This window comes from Gorilla gorilla, chromosome 6 (genome assembly GCF_029281585.2).
Source record: "Gorilla gorilla gorilla isolate KB3781 chromosome 6, NHGRI_mGorGor1-v2.1_pri, whole genome shotgun sequence".
NCBI lineage: Eukaryota > Metazoa > Chordata > Mammalia > Primates > Hominidae > Gorilla > Gorilla gorilla.
Genome location: NC_073230.2, coordinates 117,218,915 through 117,235,063, shown reverse-complemented (window position 1 = coordinate 117,235,063; position 16,149 = coordinate 117,218,915). Strand labels below are relative to the sequence as shown.

The 16,149-nt window shown below is 41.1% G+C and overlaps 1 protein-coding gene and 1 non-coding gene across 45 annotated transcripts in view; one reads left to right on the top strand and one right to left on the bottom strand.

Moving 5' to 3' along the window:
• Positions 1-16,149, top strand: part of NRCAM (neuronal cell adhesion molecule) — a 312,039-nt gene that overhangs the window by 187,777 nt on the left and 108,113 nt on the right. For 3 of the 44 annotated variants that reach the window (XM_055392637.2, XM_031012914.3, XM_063708724.1), the window contains exon 4: positions 3,191-3,241. The exons of the other annotated variants lie outside the window; for them this stretch is intronic. The gene's annotated coding sequence lies outside the window, so the exon portion shown is untranslated. The remainder of the gene's footprint in view (positions 1-3,190; positions 3,242-16,149) is intronic. 44 annotated transcript variants of the gene reach the window in all.
• On the bottom strand, positions 1,292-1,353 carry LOC115935458 (U7 small nuclear RNA). Its single transcript, XR_004071086.1, has one exon. It is a non-coding gene; the product is annotated as a U7 small nuclear RNA (small nuclear RNA).

The window sequence follows — 16,149 nt, the reverse complement described above, 5'->3', positions numbered from 1 at the left end:
CCAATAGTTGCTGTTGTTTTTACTTAAATTAATGGCAGATAATGTGGATCTCATCTTTTACAAAAATTGGAATGTGAATAAAGAAATTCTACTCAATATACAACTTTGATTCCTACTAGACTTTATAAAAGACCATGTGATACTTTAAAAACAGTGGTGAAATTCACTCTTCAAGAAAATAATACTCACAGGAGGGCATAAATGCCTTCTTGAGTAATTTTAGATCCAGATATGTTACTCTGTTCTGAGATGATTGATAAGATCAGAATTATATATTTAGAATAGGAAATGAGGTTTCCATTACATACAGTTAAAATTAGTACCAAGACATTTTTAGCTTTTTCCCTTTTTGCTCATAAGTCTTACTTGAGGGGATAAAATCAATCACTTCATTTGTTCATCTAGTGTGGCTGAACTCTCTGAAGTGACTTATGTTTATGCTAAATTTTGCTTGCTAGTTTATGCTCCATGTGACCTCAGCCCAACAGTTTTCAGCATGTGTTATGCCAGGATCAGTGTGAGTTGTCTCCCAAGAAGTTTTAACAGTAATAAAATACCAGAGTTTCTAAATTACTTAATCAAAAAGTAAATGGGGTATAAGAACTTGAGGTTACCCTATGGTAATCTCACGGTCACTTTGTTAGGTTCTTTTTTTTTTTGACGTGGAGTCTCACTGTTGTCGCCCAGGCTGGAGTACAATGGCACAATCTTGGCTTACTGCAACCTCTGCCTCCCAGGTTCAAGCAATTCTCCTGCCTCGGCCTCCCAAGTAGTTGGGATTACAGGTATGTGCCACCATGCCTGGCTAATTTTGTATTTTTAGTAGAGAGTTTCACCATGTTGGCTAGGCTGGTCTCAAACTCCTGATCTCAAGTGATCTGCCCGCGTCAGCCTCCCAAAGTGCTGGGATTACAGGTGTGAGCCACCGTGCCTGGTCACTTTGTTAGGTTCTAATATACCTTCCTAAATGGAAGAGAAAGTGTGGGCACAGTGTAGGAGTGTGTTTTGAACGAATATCATCCATCATGTCCTAGCAGAAGACTATTTTTTCCTTTTAAGAGCCTCTTTTCTAGCATATTTGCCTGTTACTGAAAGTATGGAGATGTAAATCTTTAAGTATATGTTTTATGTTACATTTGGAAACCGTAATTTTTAAAAGTCCACTTCTTGCTGGTAGCTGTTTGATCTTTATTGTGGTAAAATATACATAACATAATATACATAATTTATCGTTTTAACCATTTTTAAGTATAGCTTTCATTTTTATTTATTTTTAATTTTTCTTTGTGTGGGGGGTTTTCTAATGAAAACCAGAAAACCTGCTAGACAAATTCTGAAAGAGCTGGAACACTTAAGTGTATAGTTCTGTAGCATTAAGTGTATTCACTTTGTGCCAGCATCACCACCATCTATCTACAGAACTTTTCCTCTTCCCCAGCTGAAACTCTAAACCCATTTATAGTAACTCTGAACTCTCCATTCTTTCTTCCAGCCCGTGGCAAGCATTATTCTTTCTGTCTCTCACATTTGACTATTCTGGGTAACTCATATAAATGGAATCGTACAATACTTGTCCCTCTCTGACTGGCTTATTTCACTTGGCGTAATGTCCTCAGTATCAGAATTTTCTTCCTTTTTAAGGCTGCATAATTTCCCACTGTATGTGGAAACCATATACCACAGTTTGCTTATCCATTCATTCTTTGATGGACACTTGGATTGTTTCTACCTTGCGGTTCTTGTGAATAATGTCGTTGCTATGGACATAAGTGTAGACCACTTCCTGATCTTGAATTAGTATAGTTATTTGTGTGCTCAGAGGTGCTCGTCTTAAAAAAAAAAGTCTGTTACTATGTTAACCTGGCTATTTAAAGTCTCAATAGCAGAAATTCAGCATAAATAGCCCTTTTAAGTTTCAGATTTAGCTGTGAAACCCTCTCCCTATCTGCGAATTATTAAATGAATTAATTATTATTAAGCCTCCACAAGAAGGGAACCTTGGAAGGGGGTGCTTGGTCTTTTCTCTCGCTGAGGGACCATGCAAAGGCATCACTAGGTAGTTTTCTTATGGCAAACCCTAAAGCCCAGTTCCAACTCAGAATCCAGGATGTACCAGAAACAATGATGGGCTTTCCTATTGAATTATTTTTGAGTCTCAAACTATTGCTTTTATCATGTTGCCTTTTCCAATTTGATAGTCCTTCAAGTAACCAAACAAACAACTCCTTACAAAATAGGAATAAGAGTGATTTATGGAATAGGGAAAGCTGTTATTTTCCAAGCTCATGATAGGTTGTGAAGATAATGGAAGCTGTATCTGCTGAAACATTTTGAACTCTAATGAACACAAAGGAAAGAACCAATGTTTCTTTGCACTGTAAAATTAGATAAACCTGTAAGCACAGTATGGTTACTGTCTAAGGAAGCTTTGCTAAGATTTCTAGCCTCCCAAAACCTTTTACATGGCTAGAAAATTTCATTTACTCCTTGCTACTCCTAGAAGTGATAAAAGCTAGGTCCTGTAGCTACAGGATGAAATATTGTCTGTATCCCATTTTCAGTTTTGAAAGAAATTCTAACTTGCATTGAACCCAATTTATTTTATGAGTTGGGCATATAGGCATTTGATTATTTAACTGACTGATTAATGGAGTTTATTATTCAAGCATATAACTCATTACAGTTTCATCTAGCTTTGTATTCATTACCTTTTCAGTGTGTTCCTCCAGTTGGATAGAATTGTATCATATGCGAGTGTGTAACCTGTAGGGTCCCTACCTTCTTATGACACCTGGACCCCTTCCCTGTCACCCATCCTTTCCCTCCCAGTGAGACCCTTCCTTCTGTGTGACTTGGATGAAAGGTGACCCAAGACAGACCCCTGGTCTCATAAAGTTTACATCTAGAGGGAAAAGAGACAGTCACCAAACAAACTCACTATATTTGTACAATTACAAAGTGAAATCAGAGCTATGAAGAAAAGAGAGATGTTTAAAAAGGAGGTTTTATGCCCTGGAAGATAAAACATAGTCTAAAGCAACTCCTTGCCAAGTCCTATTGAAACCTGAGACAAAAGGGAAAAATCAGCAATGCTGATCCTGTCTTTATTTAAACTTTGGTTATTTTGTTCAAATGGCTATTTTGCATTACTGTTGAGTTTCTTTTTTCTTTTTTTTTTTTTCAAATACAGCACGAAGACATGATTCGAGTTTTTGGTGCCTCCCTGGCCTTTGCACCTGAGGTAAATGCCTGACTTGCTCCCTGTAGTCCCAGCCCAAAGCCATACTTCCCAGGCTCAAGTCCTGGTTCTGCCACTTATCAATTGTATGACTGTGAACAACCTGCATATACTGTGCCTCAGTTTCCTCTTCTGTAAAGCGAGGATAACAATAGTACTTGATAAGGTCGTTATGAGGATTAAAAGAAGTTAATATTTGTAAAGCAGGAGAGCAGTGCCCGGCACAAAGTGCCATGCGTGTAAGAAGAGTAATGAAGATGCCTCTATACTGTTTCAGGTATTGAACCATTCATAGGAGCTGGATTTCACATGACTGAATTCACCAGGCTGCCATCAGCATTTCTTCCCTCAACATTTTTACTGAATTTACACTAACACTGTAGAACAATCCTCTAGAGAATGTGGTGATACATTTTAAAAGCAAAAGACTTGCTCATTGCATGTCCTCTTCCCGCCACCGCCACCCCCGCTCCCCCACCCCGCCCCCGCCCCGCTCATTTCTTCACTCTGAAATAGCCAGGAGATGATGGGGGAATTGTAGACACTATCACCCACATCTTTTAGGCACTTTCAGAAGCATGGAATACTTTGTGGGCATGTGTTTCTCTTGCACAGAGGTTATGCCAGCCATCTTTGCACAGTTGAGGTGTCTGTTTATGTGCTGCCGAGGCAGGCATAGCCTTTAGATTCTGACTCTCACTTCCTCATTTACTAAGGAATTTCTGATGTAGCCCTTTCAGAGCACTGCACACAACTAAGCAGACCCAGCCATTGACAGGATCCCCAGTCTTGGAACATCCACTGCTTCTTTTCCTGTTTGCAGGGAAACTCAACAGCTTTCTGTTAGCATCTATTTATAGTGTGATTTTAAGTTCTGTTTGTGATGATTCTACAAAATCGAATACACTTCCTTTTTAGTCACATAAAAGCACTTTTTTGAAGAGAATATAGTCTTTTTATCTCCTATGGCAAGAATGTTGTGTTTACACTTTAAAAGTGCAGAGTGAACAGGAAACATTGCTCTTTAAAAGTGAAGAAATGCCGTGCAAATGAATTTTACTTATTCGCTATATTAATGAGAAAATGGCTAAATATAAGCTTCAGTGTTTAAAAATCCTGATGTGCACTCATTTATTCCATAAGACTGGAGGCAGCTGTGTGAGATAGGAATTTAATTATCTGTATAGATTTCTAGTTAAACAGATAATATTTTTGCTAAAGTAGATTCTATGTATGAATATAACTGCCCTAGGGAAAATAATGTTATACCATGGAAGAACTGAGCTTTATCTGAAAATGAATAAATGGGTTTTTTGTCCTATTTTACCCTTGAGCTTTTAATTAACAATTTGTAGAAAGAGGGTCACTTGACTGGAATTAGAATTCTCTTTTGATGAGTCTTTTTTATATTCTGTCTGGGATTGTATGTAAACTTATCTTTCCTTTCTAAAGAACCTGAACATGCTAAAATTTAAATGCAGTGTTCCAATTCGAATAAAGTGTAAGGAATAAAACCATTTCCCTTTAAAAAAATGTGTGAAATTTTAAGTTGGCTTTTTTGGGGTTTTTGTTTTTTCCTAAGTTACTTTTCAAAGTGGAATACCTTTATACGGACACGTGTAATCAAACATCATTATTTATATTTACATTCTCTTTGGAAACCATGGGATTCTCAAGGCCCAAAGCCAAGTGCCCAAGAACCCTGACCGAAAGTGTGTGGTTGCCTATTGAGGGAGCAATTGCTATATTATAAAGCCACAGTATGCCTTTTTGCCACAACTGGCAACAGCAAAATCAAAGGATTCTTGGGAGAAAATTCTCTATAGTTCTAATCACACATCTTGCAGAGGCACTGGTCGCCCTTTGTTCCAGAGCTATTTTTTAAAATAACAGTTGTATAATAAGTAGCCTTAAGTGGCAGAGAAAATGTTTCCTTCTAGAGCATGGAGGGATGCTTACTGCTTATTATAAAAGATTCTGGTTCCCTAAGCTTGGAGTTTTCTCTCATGTAATGCAATCTGCTGTGTGTGTGGGTGTCATGTGGCCCTCTTTATAACACCCTGTTGGAATAATTGGAGTCTTAGGAACCAGTTCAAGAAATTACTGATACTCTGGCTACTGCTATTGCTATATGGAATAAAGTCTTTGTCTTTGACCCAGTAGTTTTCTGTCCTCTGCTCTATAAAACTGTAATAGGATAACTTGTTAGCTTGTAAGCGGGGCAAAATCTTAGACTCTTTATACTTACTGACAGGAATGTCCTTTAAAAGACACATAAAGATGATGGCCCTTTCTTTTTCCTTTGTCCTCAATCGTAAGTGGATGTGGTGGGCTTAGGGATAACATAGCCTGAAGTGTGGCGTATGGATCAGATGGCAGGAGACCTGTTCATCTGTGGCCTGCATCAGATGGCAGGAGACCCAGTTCTAAATATAGAAGCTGGTGTGAGTCACAGGGAATGACTGATATTTCTCAGAAGGTAAGAGATTGTCTCTTTATGACAATTTTGGGCACCTAGAGACAGAAAAGACACTGGATCTGATTTGAACTCTATCTCTTTGAGCTCAGATTCCCCCCAAAAAACATCATTTAAATTTACCTAGAGAACACACATACATGTGCAGTATAGTAAACCTCATGTGCAGTGGCCGATTACCTTTGGAGACAGAGCAGATGACCATAAGCCTCATCTGGGTAAGAACAGCTCAATTTAGCCATCATACCCAGGCTTTACCAGCCCAGGACCCCAAAGCCTACATTATTCTGATTGGTAGGATAGCATTTCTTCATATCTGCCTTCCTAGTATGGATACAACTTTAGGAAACGGTCCTACTAGACTAGACAGAAATTTGACTCAAAATGGTTGAGGCCATGCCAACCTGAATAGAAGTGCCAGCACATGGCTTCTGTGTTATCTGTTATCTCACTGCTTTGAGAAGCATAAAGCCTCATCCAAAACAATGATGTGAGGGAAAGCTTACAAAGAACACTGTGGAATGGCCCTTTTCATACATGAGAAAATATTTGAAAACACATACAATACATTAATACTATGAAAAAAGAAAAAATTTATGAAAAACAATAAAAATCAGTTCATAGGTGGGGGAAGGAATATTTCTAATGATTTACACAGTTCAGAGCTATTCAAACTGCTGAATATTTCTAGTACTTTCATGACCACTGGCTTTCTCATTCACCAATTTTCTTCTTCAGCTTTCATTTAGCTAAACATCAATGGTGTATTTTGTTGTAAATGGTATGGCAAATAAGAAGGGCATGATTAAAAGAGAATGCTCTCATCAAGGTATGAATGTGCCAGTTAATTCTTAAAGACACTGTGCACAGTTTTTTGTGAATTCTGGAAGCATCTGTGAAACTTTGTATTAACAAGCCATTATATGTTAATGATACCTATCTCAGAGAACTCCTGTAAAGATAAAGTAAGCTAATGTTTGCAAATTTCTTGGCACAGACAGCCTGGCACACAGTAAGTGCTTAATATATATTGACTATTATAATAGGGAGGGAGCAGTTAAAAACATGAGTGTTTTGCACTTTAGGAGTTTCCAGAAGGAAGCCAAATTTTCCTGTGTAATTTGGAAAGCATAAAATAGAGGTCGGGTGTGAAACTGGTTCCCAGGAGATGATGGAGAAAGACATGGAGGACTCTACCCACTGTTAAACTGGGTCAGATCAGGATAGACCCCAAAAAAGCTGTGCTGTGAAATCATCTATGTCTCACAGAGGGACATTGGGATCCATCTGCAAGGTGAACCACCATCACCATGAAGTCAAGGGTGAGGACACCAGTGTAGCCCTCCCCCAGGGGCAAGGATATTCCATTAGCCTGTATCCCAAAGCTCCAGGGTTTATGCAGGATCCAGGAGAACTGCAAAGCACCAGGTCCCTACAAACAATAAAGGCAGGGACAGCTGGGAATGTGCCCTGGGTATTGTCACACAGCCTTACTTTCTAAATGTGATTCTGTCTCCCGAAGCCCTGTATGAGCCACAGCTCCCGCACACTCACCTCTGAACATCTTTCAGAAGGTGGGGCTCCATGAGCTGTTGGAGGTTCCACAGGTGCCACCATTGCCCCTGGGAGCACTTGATGGGGCTTCACATCCAGATGTCTCGGCTCCTCTTACACAAATGTGAGGACAGCATTCATTTCCTGTCCAGTTGGAGACCCCCTATTATTCATCTGCTGTTGGAGGGAAGAGGAGGTGTTGAGATTATTGTGTTTTCCTTATACCTTAAAAAGAGAATAACTTTTTCTTTCCCTCAAAACACGTGGAATTGGAAACCTAAAAACTCAACGAGGTCAATTAATAAGACTGGATACAGGCTCTGATTTCTGGTTAGGAGAAGACAACCCAGGGAAAGAGAGTTATTAGGTGTTTGTTACAGGAACAGAGAAATTGTCTTTGTTTTCAGTCTTAACTACCAAGAAGCCCACAAGAAGCAATAGGTTGCCATTAGGAGACTAATAAAGATAGGTATTGTATAAATGATTGATGCCAGTTAAGATAAATATTGTATCAACTGGTATGAAGCATGAAGATGTTTCTGAAATTCCAGTTTGTTGGACCATTTTTAGAGTGCTCATTTTAAGGAAAGGTAGAAGAATAATCTGTGTTGTTGGTGAGACCCAATGACCTTAAGGTCCTTGTGATTTCCCCATAGTCCCAGTTGTGCAGTATCTTTTTTGATTAAGCCAAGAAAACATGTAACTCAGCTTATAAAGACTATAAGCATAATTAAAAATAAAATAATGCAGCATTAAATATGTCTTCCTAGATAAATGAAAAGAGGGCTTTACCCAGGAAGTAGAAAAGAAGATGCAGACCAGGCGCGGAGGCTAATGCCTAATAGTCCCAGTGCTTTGGGAGGCCACAGCGGGCAGATCGTTTGAGGTCAGGAGTTCAAGACCAAAGTGGCCAACATGGTGAAACCCTATCTCTACTAAAAATACAAAAATTAGCTGGGTGTGGTGGCACGCACCTGTAATACCAGCTACTTGCGCAGCTGAGGCAGGAATCGCTTGAACTCGGGAGACAGAGGTTGCAGTGAGCCAAGATTGCACCACTGCGTTCCAGCCAGAGTGAGACTCCATCTCAAAAAAAAAAGAAACAAAGATGCTAAAGCCATATTATATTTTCATATACATAGCATTAAACATAATAGTAATATTATGGTATGTTTTAAAAACAGCAGGCAATGCAATATGGAAAGACTGAATGCAGGAAGACTTGAGTGTATAATAGGGTAAATGAAGTTCAAGAACTCTTCAGATTGCTGGACTGGTATGAGGCCTGGCCCAGGTCACTTTCAGCTGTCTAACATGTGTTCCTTGCTGGTGGCACCCACCCAACATGAAAATTAGCTTTCTGATTAAGTCATCCCATAAGCCTGTGAGCCAGGCTCTGTGGAGTGGATCAGATGAATGACTTCTAGCTTCCTAAGTGGTTTCTATGTGACAGTTGCACTCATGGTAGGGGTAAGGGTTTCAGAGAAGCACCCCACCATGATTTGAGGCAATTATACAGCCTGGCTCATGGCTGAGCCACACCAGCACCTGCCAGATGGCGCTGGCAGGAAGCAGGCAGGCCCTGTTTCAGCACTGCCTGATGCGGAAGCTCAGAGTTAGGGCAATACACTGCAATTGGCTCTTATGGCCCTTTGCACCTGTTAGTGAAGAGGCCAGACTATTTGTGTCATTCATGCACAGAGGATTTCTTTCTTTCTAACCTTTGGAGTTAGTGTTATTCTCATCCCACACTTGGAGAGAAAGAACATCAGTTCTCATTTCTGCACAAAAAGAAAAAACACTAGGCAAGGAAAGAAATGAAATTCTTTTCTGTGAAGGTGCTTCATGAACGCAGTGAAATAAAGCAGACAGATAAGATAATATGATTTGGTTATTCCTCCTGGAATCTAGAGACTGAGATGAAATTGGGGGTTTTCTGCCACAGGGCATCCACGTGGTTCCTGTGGGGGCCGTAGGGATGAGACACTCACTCTAACCAAGCACCTTGGAAGATGAGGGTTGTGTCAGTGGTCTCCATGGATTTATGATGTTCACCTTCCTTCCTATGCATTCCCCCAAGTCAAGCTTGAAGAGACATTGAAGATGTCTGGGAAATGCTTCTCCACATGGTAGCTTCTGCACTTCTGCCTAGAGTGAAGGAATTTGCACCAAGGGAGTCTGTAGTTACGCTTCTAATGAGGCAAAGGAGAATAAAAAGATAAGCCAAAAGGCTTCGTGGTGAAAGTACGTGACCCAGTGGAGGAAGAAAAGGGGAAAATCTAGCCAACAAAGCAGAACACTTTTTACACTGAGAGTCAAAATGAGCCAGGAAAGCAGCTCAGCACCTTGTTTTCCAAAGGAGTTGGAGAAGGACCAAATGCAGAGACCTGAGAAGAAATGACCCCAGAAAAGAGTGAAACTGCACATCTACAGGTCATGCCTTATGTAAAGTGTGTCCTATAGATCTTCAAGGAGTACATGTGGAAGTAAAAGGATGCTCAAGACTTATAAGGATTTGTCTGCTGTTCCCATGCTGTAGAAAGATTATGGACTTTGAATCCACAGGACTGGGTTCAAATTCTAGTTTGAATTCTTGCTGTGTGGTCTTGGATGAGTTATCTGGCCTCTCTAAATCTGTGTCCTCCTTGTATAAAGGAGACAAGTGAGAGAACCAAAAAAAGGGTAGGCACAAAAGTTCTCAGGGAATGTCTCTTTCTTTCCTGTTTCCTATTTCAGCCTTGGAAAAAATACACACATCAAACACACACACACACACCACATCACTGTAGTTGAGGAGTCCTTCTGTCGGGGAGGTGGTGGGTGCATCAAGGGACCAATCATGGGTGATGCACCCTTGGAGCATGAATCCAGGGTATGAGATTTTGCAAACCCAATCTAAGACTGCCAACCACTTGTGTTAGCCTAGGGTCCCCCAAAAGCTGAGCCAGAGACTACTTATGCACAAGCCTTAGTCTCTGGCTCAGCATTCGGGGACTTGTGCATAAGTAGCTTGTTTGGAAATGTGATCCTCAGGAGCAGAAATGCAGAAAGGGGGAGTGGAAGAAAGTGAGGGGAGGAGCCAACACAAGCCTGTGTCATTGCATTGGCTGTTTGATCCCAGTGGACTGGTGAAAGGGTTTATGAAGTGTTCAGAACTGTCTGCCAGGGGATGAAATGGAGTGCTTTTATCCACTGACTCCAGATCTTCATTGGTCTAGACTGGCCCTCACAAGACTAACTCCCCTGCACTGCTGGGTTGTGCTTGAGTGCAGAGTGGATTTCTAGAACTATTAACCAAAGATTAGAGATGCCTAGGGCAGGAAGCAAGAGATCCCTATGAGGGTCAAGGTGAGGCCACTGTCCTAGAGCACCTGTGCCAAGCTGCTCAAAGCCTCCAGGAAAACAGGTGTCTACAGCTGTGGCTGAAATAAGAGGAACAACCAAGAGGATTTTGAAGTGGTGCACACGAGGGGTCCAATACAACAACTCTAATGGGGATGTCCTGTCTTTTTGCCTGGAAAGAAGATGCTAAAATAAAGAATTCCCTGGAGTGTCTTTGGCCTTTCAAGTCTATGATTCATGGAGATAAAACCAAAATTTGCTAAAAATCTGTTGATTAATAAAATATAAATAGACACAGCAATAACATTTGCTAATTTTATTCTCCAAATGATACCTGTCAGCTGTAGACAATGTATGGAGCAAAAGAGAGCTATACTATCTACTTACTGGACAACAGACCTAACTTAGGCGGTGGTGATATATGCTGAAAACAAAGAGAGCAGTGCTTGGGCTTCAGGAAAATCTAGTGGAAAGTTGAGTTTATTGATCCTTAGGAGCACAACCTTTACCTGGGTCTTAAGTGGGTTTTATAATGATTAGGAAATCTTATTAAAGAAGAAACTTCAGAAGGGGTTCTGGGTGCTTTTAGAGCAAAGGAGAGGACATAGGGAGTATTTCCAAGTCAGCTTGGACCCAGACAAAATTATAAAGTGGATTAAGTTTGTTTTCAGCCCCTTTCTGTCCACCATTTCTCCTCATGTCCCCACATTCACTTCCCCTCCATCAGTGTCCCCCTTTAGGAACCTAGTATCTAGTATCATACTGGCCTGCTTAGATGCCTCTATGCAATCCACCAGCTGATTTTTATTGATACTTCCAATGTACCTAGAACTTTGCCAAGAATTGAATATGAGAACACCCCACATAAACCTTCCCCAAATGGCCTATCCTCCAGTCTCAAGTCCTGCCCATGATGGTAGATAATTTAAAAGGCTAATTTATGTACATTGTGCCCAACACCTGTTTATGCACCACTCCAGAGCCTCGGCCTCCCCATCTCTTGTTCCAGCTCTGTGTGGGCCCCAGCCAATTTCACACCAGTACCCCTCTCATCTCCTACCCAACACTCCCATGTTGACATCACTGCAGACTCCACTAATGCCTACGCTCTGGAATGCACAATCCAGAGGAGCAAGGGGGTGAATCTTAGACCAAGCACATCGCGGGAGTAAGTTCTTCTCCCTTTCCCCACTCCATCGCAGGGCTGGTTCTGAGCTCCCATTTATCCACCTTCTTGGGAGTGTGGTCTGTGGATTGAGCAATCAGTCACACTTGGCAGCTCAGTACTCCTCCATATTGGCTCTCCATCCTTTCCAGCATCTCTCCCCTTGTACCTCATTCCTCCCTAAGAGTATAGTCCCTGATAAAATAACAACCCATTCATTTTTTTCAATAAATACTCATTAGGTGTTTACTGTGGGCCAGGCACTGACTCTGGCACTGTGAGTACAGAGATGAACTTTTATATTCAATGACTTATCTGATATTAGATGTTTTCTCAGAAGCCATATTGTTTAATGCCCTTTCTTGGACGTCAGGAAATCCTGGCCACGTGGTGGAGGGCTCCGCTTGCCTGAATGGGTTAAGGATTAGAAATGGTTTGAGAAACGGAATAGGAAGCAAAACTAGACAAAATCTCTCAGGACCAGGTTCTGAAAGCAAAGATATCAGGCACTCTTTCCTCATGGAAATTGTCTGAGCCTCCAGACAATTAAGAGGTTTATTTTTCAAAAAGCTTTTTTAAAAATTCAAATTTTATTTTAAGTTCTGCGGTACATGTGCAGGATGTGCAGGTTTGTTAACATAGGTAAGTGTGTGCCATGGTGGTTTGCTGCACCTATCAACCCAGCACCTTGGTATTAAGCCCTGCATGCATTAGCTATTCATCCTGATGCTCTCTCTCCCTCCACCCGCCGACAGGCCCCAGTGTGTGTTGTTCCCCTCCCTGTGTCCATGTGTTCTCATTGTTCAGCTCCCACTTATAAGTGAGAACATGTGGTGTTTGGTTTTCTGTTCCTGCATTAGTTTACTGAGGATAATGGCTTCCAGCTCCATCCATGTACCTGCAAAGGACATTATCTCATTCCTTTTTATGGCTGCATAGTATTCCATTGTGTATATGTACCACATTTTCTTTATCCGATCTATCACTGATGGACATTTGGGTTGATTCCATCTCCTTGCTATTGTGAATAGTGCTGCAACAAACATACACATGCATGTATCTTAATAATAGAATGATTTCTATTTCTTCGGGTATATACCCAATAATGGGATTGCTGGGTCAAATGGTATTTCTGGTTCTAGGTCTTTGAGGAACCACCACACTGTCTTGCACAATGGTTGAACTAATTTACATTCCCATCAATAGTGTCAGAGTGTTCCTGTTTCTCCACAGCCTCACCAGCACCTGTTGTTACTTGACTTTGATTTTTAAAAAGGCTTGTTAACCAATTATTCAACAGTTCATTTAGCAAATTCCTATGGATTTAAGTGGTACTTCAAGAAGTTCACAATTTATGGAGTAAAAGAATCAACACTCATTTTAGGAAGTGATGAGTATGCTTATAAAAGTACATGAGTTCTTTAGGAGAGGGTTAACAGACATTTTCCTCTAGAGAAACTCTGTCCAATAGAACTTTCTGTGATGATGAAAATGTTCCATTCTGTGTTGTCCCAACACAGTAGCCACTAGCCAGCCCCATGTGGCTGTTGGGCACTCAAATTGTGGACAGTGTGACTGAGGAGCTGGATTTTTAATATTCATTAACCTTAATTTGAATGTAAGTAGCCACATTTGACTAATGGCTGCTGTTTTTGACAGTGCAGTTCTAATGGCTGACATTTTAGTGGAGTCTCCAGGAATAAGTAGGTGTTATCCAGGCCACAAGGAGGATAGGAACCAAGTAGAAAGTGGAGAAAGCAGACTGGGTCGAGAGAACAACAGTGAACATGGACATCAGAGTGCTTGTTTGTTAGGCTTGTGACAGAGTGAACAACAAGAGAGAAGGCTAGAAATGTACACAGAGGCTGTGTCATGATAGGCCTTGTGATTTTAACTGTCACCATTTACTAAGGGTCCACTAAGCTCCTGCCACATCGCTATGCTCATTCCATATTTATCTCAACAGCCCCGGAGGTAGGTAAATTAGCCCCATTTTACAGGTGAGGAAACGAAGGCACACAGAGCTTGTTGAACATAACCAATGCAACACAGCTTGTAGGTGACAGCACCAGGATTTAAACTAGGCTCTGACTCAACAGCCTATCCTCTTTTTACTTTATCACTTTCCCCCACGTGGGTCTGTCACATGGGAAATTTGGGCTTCATGTCCTTATAGGCAAAACTGTTCTGAATTGGGGTCTTTCCCTAGACAAGAATGTATGGTGTAAAAACAAGGAGGAAAAGGAGTTGAGAGGGCTGGTCAGAAAAATGAAGGGTGGCCCATGGGACCTAAGCTGGAAAGAGAAGGAAGTGAAGAATAGAATTTTTGGAGAGTGGGAATAATGTGGAGCTGAAGGACCAGGGGCAGGAGGAATAATTAAGAGAAAGCACCACACGCAAGGCTGTTGTGGTCAGAGGGAATTATTGCCATTTTAGCGGGCTTTCAGCCAAAGGACAACCTGGAGCATGTTTCGGCCCTGAAGCTGAGGGTGTTAACTGCTGAAGGAAACTGGCAGAATTTCCATCACAGCACACAGACAACCACCTCCTCCAACAGGCAGAGACCCAGACTCCTCTGTGTGAGGAAATGGACTTCTCAGAAACTAAGCCTGAGCTTGCTTTCTTTTATAAATCTCTACTTTTGGTGGCTTATTTTTGCTTAGGAAGATAGAAATCAGTAGCGTTGACTTTGAAAAGTGTTCATAATCCTCAGCGTGCCAGGTGAAGTGGAGACAAAGAGGAGGCAGTGTGGCACGTGAAGAAGAGAAGGGTGTGAATGCTCTCATCTGAGACGCTTGATGAAACTGATCCTCTCTGCCTGACTTAGGTTTAATAGCTCACATACCTGTGAACGTGAAGTTAAAAGCAATTTTGATTTGAAATCAAGGTTATGTAGAAATGAGTCTTAATATATCATAAAAACCATTTCAAGAAATCCTGAAAATTGTCACGAACCCTTATTAAGGAAATTGATTTGCAGATGATGATAGAAATAATTTTTTCATGAGAATGACAAATGTAGCTTATTTTCATTGACATTTATTTTCATTAGAGTAGGCTGCTGTCTACACTTCTCTTAAAACCACTCTTTCAATAATACATTTAGATTCATATGCTAATATATCTGCCATTTCTCTCAGTATCGCTTAATATTCTGTGTTTAGAAACAGGTATATTGAATTTATACTGGGACTAGAGTATTATATTTGAAAGCACTTACCCGGGGCAAAGGCTATGAGTGTATCCTCTGAAAGGTGTCTTGATTTGGAAAGCACAAGATGTTCCAGTTAACTTTCTTATTTATAGTTTTTTGAAGTATAATTTATATACCACAAAATCTACCCATCTTAAGTGTAGTTTGGTGAGTTTTAGTGCATTTTTAACAGCAAACTTCATCCCAATCTAGCTACAGAACACGACTGTCGACTGACAAAGTTCCCTCCTGCCTGTTTATAGTCAGTCTCCTCTCCTACCCCAGGCCCCAGCAGCCACTAATCTGTTTTCTGATTCTATAGTTTTGCCTTTTCTTCCTTCCTTCCTTTCTCTTTTCTTTTCTTTTCCTTCCTTCCTTCCTTCCTTCCTTCTTTCTTCTTTCCCTCCCTCCCTCCCTCCCTCCCTCCCTTCCTTCCTTCCTTTTTTTTTTTCTTTTTCTTTTTCTTTTTTTTTTGACAGTCTTCCTTTGCCGCCCAGGCTGGAGTTCAGTGGCATCATCTTGGCTCACTGCAACCTCCACCTCCCGGGTTCAAGTGATTCTTGTGCCTTAGCCACCAGAGTAACTGGGATTACAGGCGTGCACTACCACACCTGGCTGTATTTTTAGTAGAGACTGGGTTCTGCCGTGTTGGCCAGGCTGGTCTCAAACTCCTGATCTCAAGTAATCTGCCCGCCTTGGCCTCCCAAGGTGCTGGGATTACAGGTATGAACCACCATGCTGGCTATACTTTTGCATTTCTAAAGATTTGATGTAAGTAGAATCACAGATGGTCTTTTGGGTCTGGCTCCTTTTACTCAACATAGTTGGTTTTTTGTTTTTTTTTTTTTTTAGTATTTATTGATCATTCTTGGGTGTTTCTCGGAGAGGGGGATTTGGCAGGGTCACAGGACAATAGTGGAGGGAAGGTCAGCAGATAAACAAGTGAACAAAGTTCTCTGGTTTTCCTAGGCAGAGGACCCTGCGGCCTTCCGCAGTGTTTGTGTCCCTGGGTACTTGAGATTAGGGAGTGGTGATGACTCTTAACGAGCATGCTGCCTTCAAGCATCTGTTTAACAAAGCACATCTTGCACCGCCCTTAATCCATTTAACCCTGAGTGGACACAGCACATGTTTCAGAGAGCACGAGGTTGGGGGTAAGGTTATAGATTAACAGCATCCCA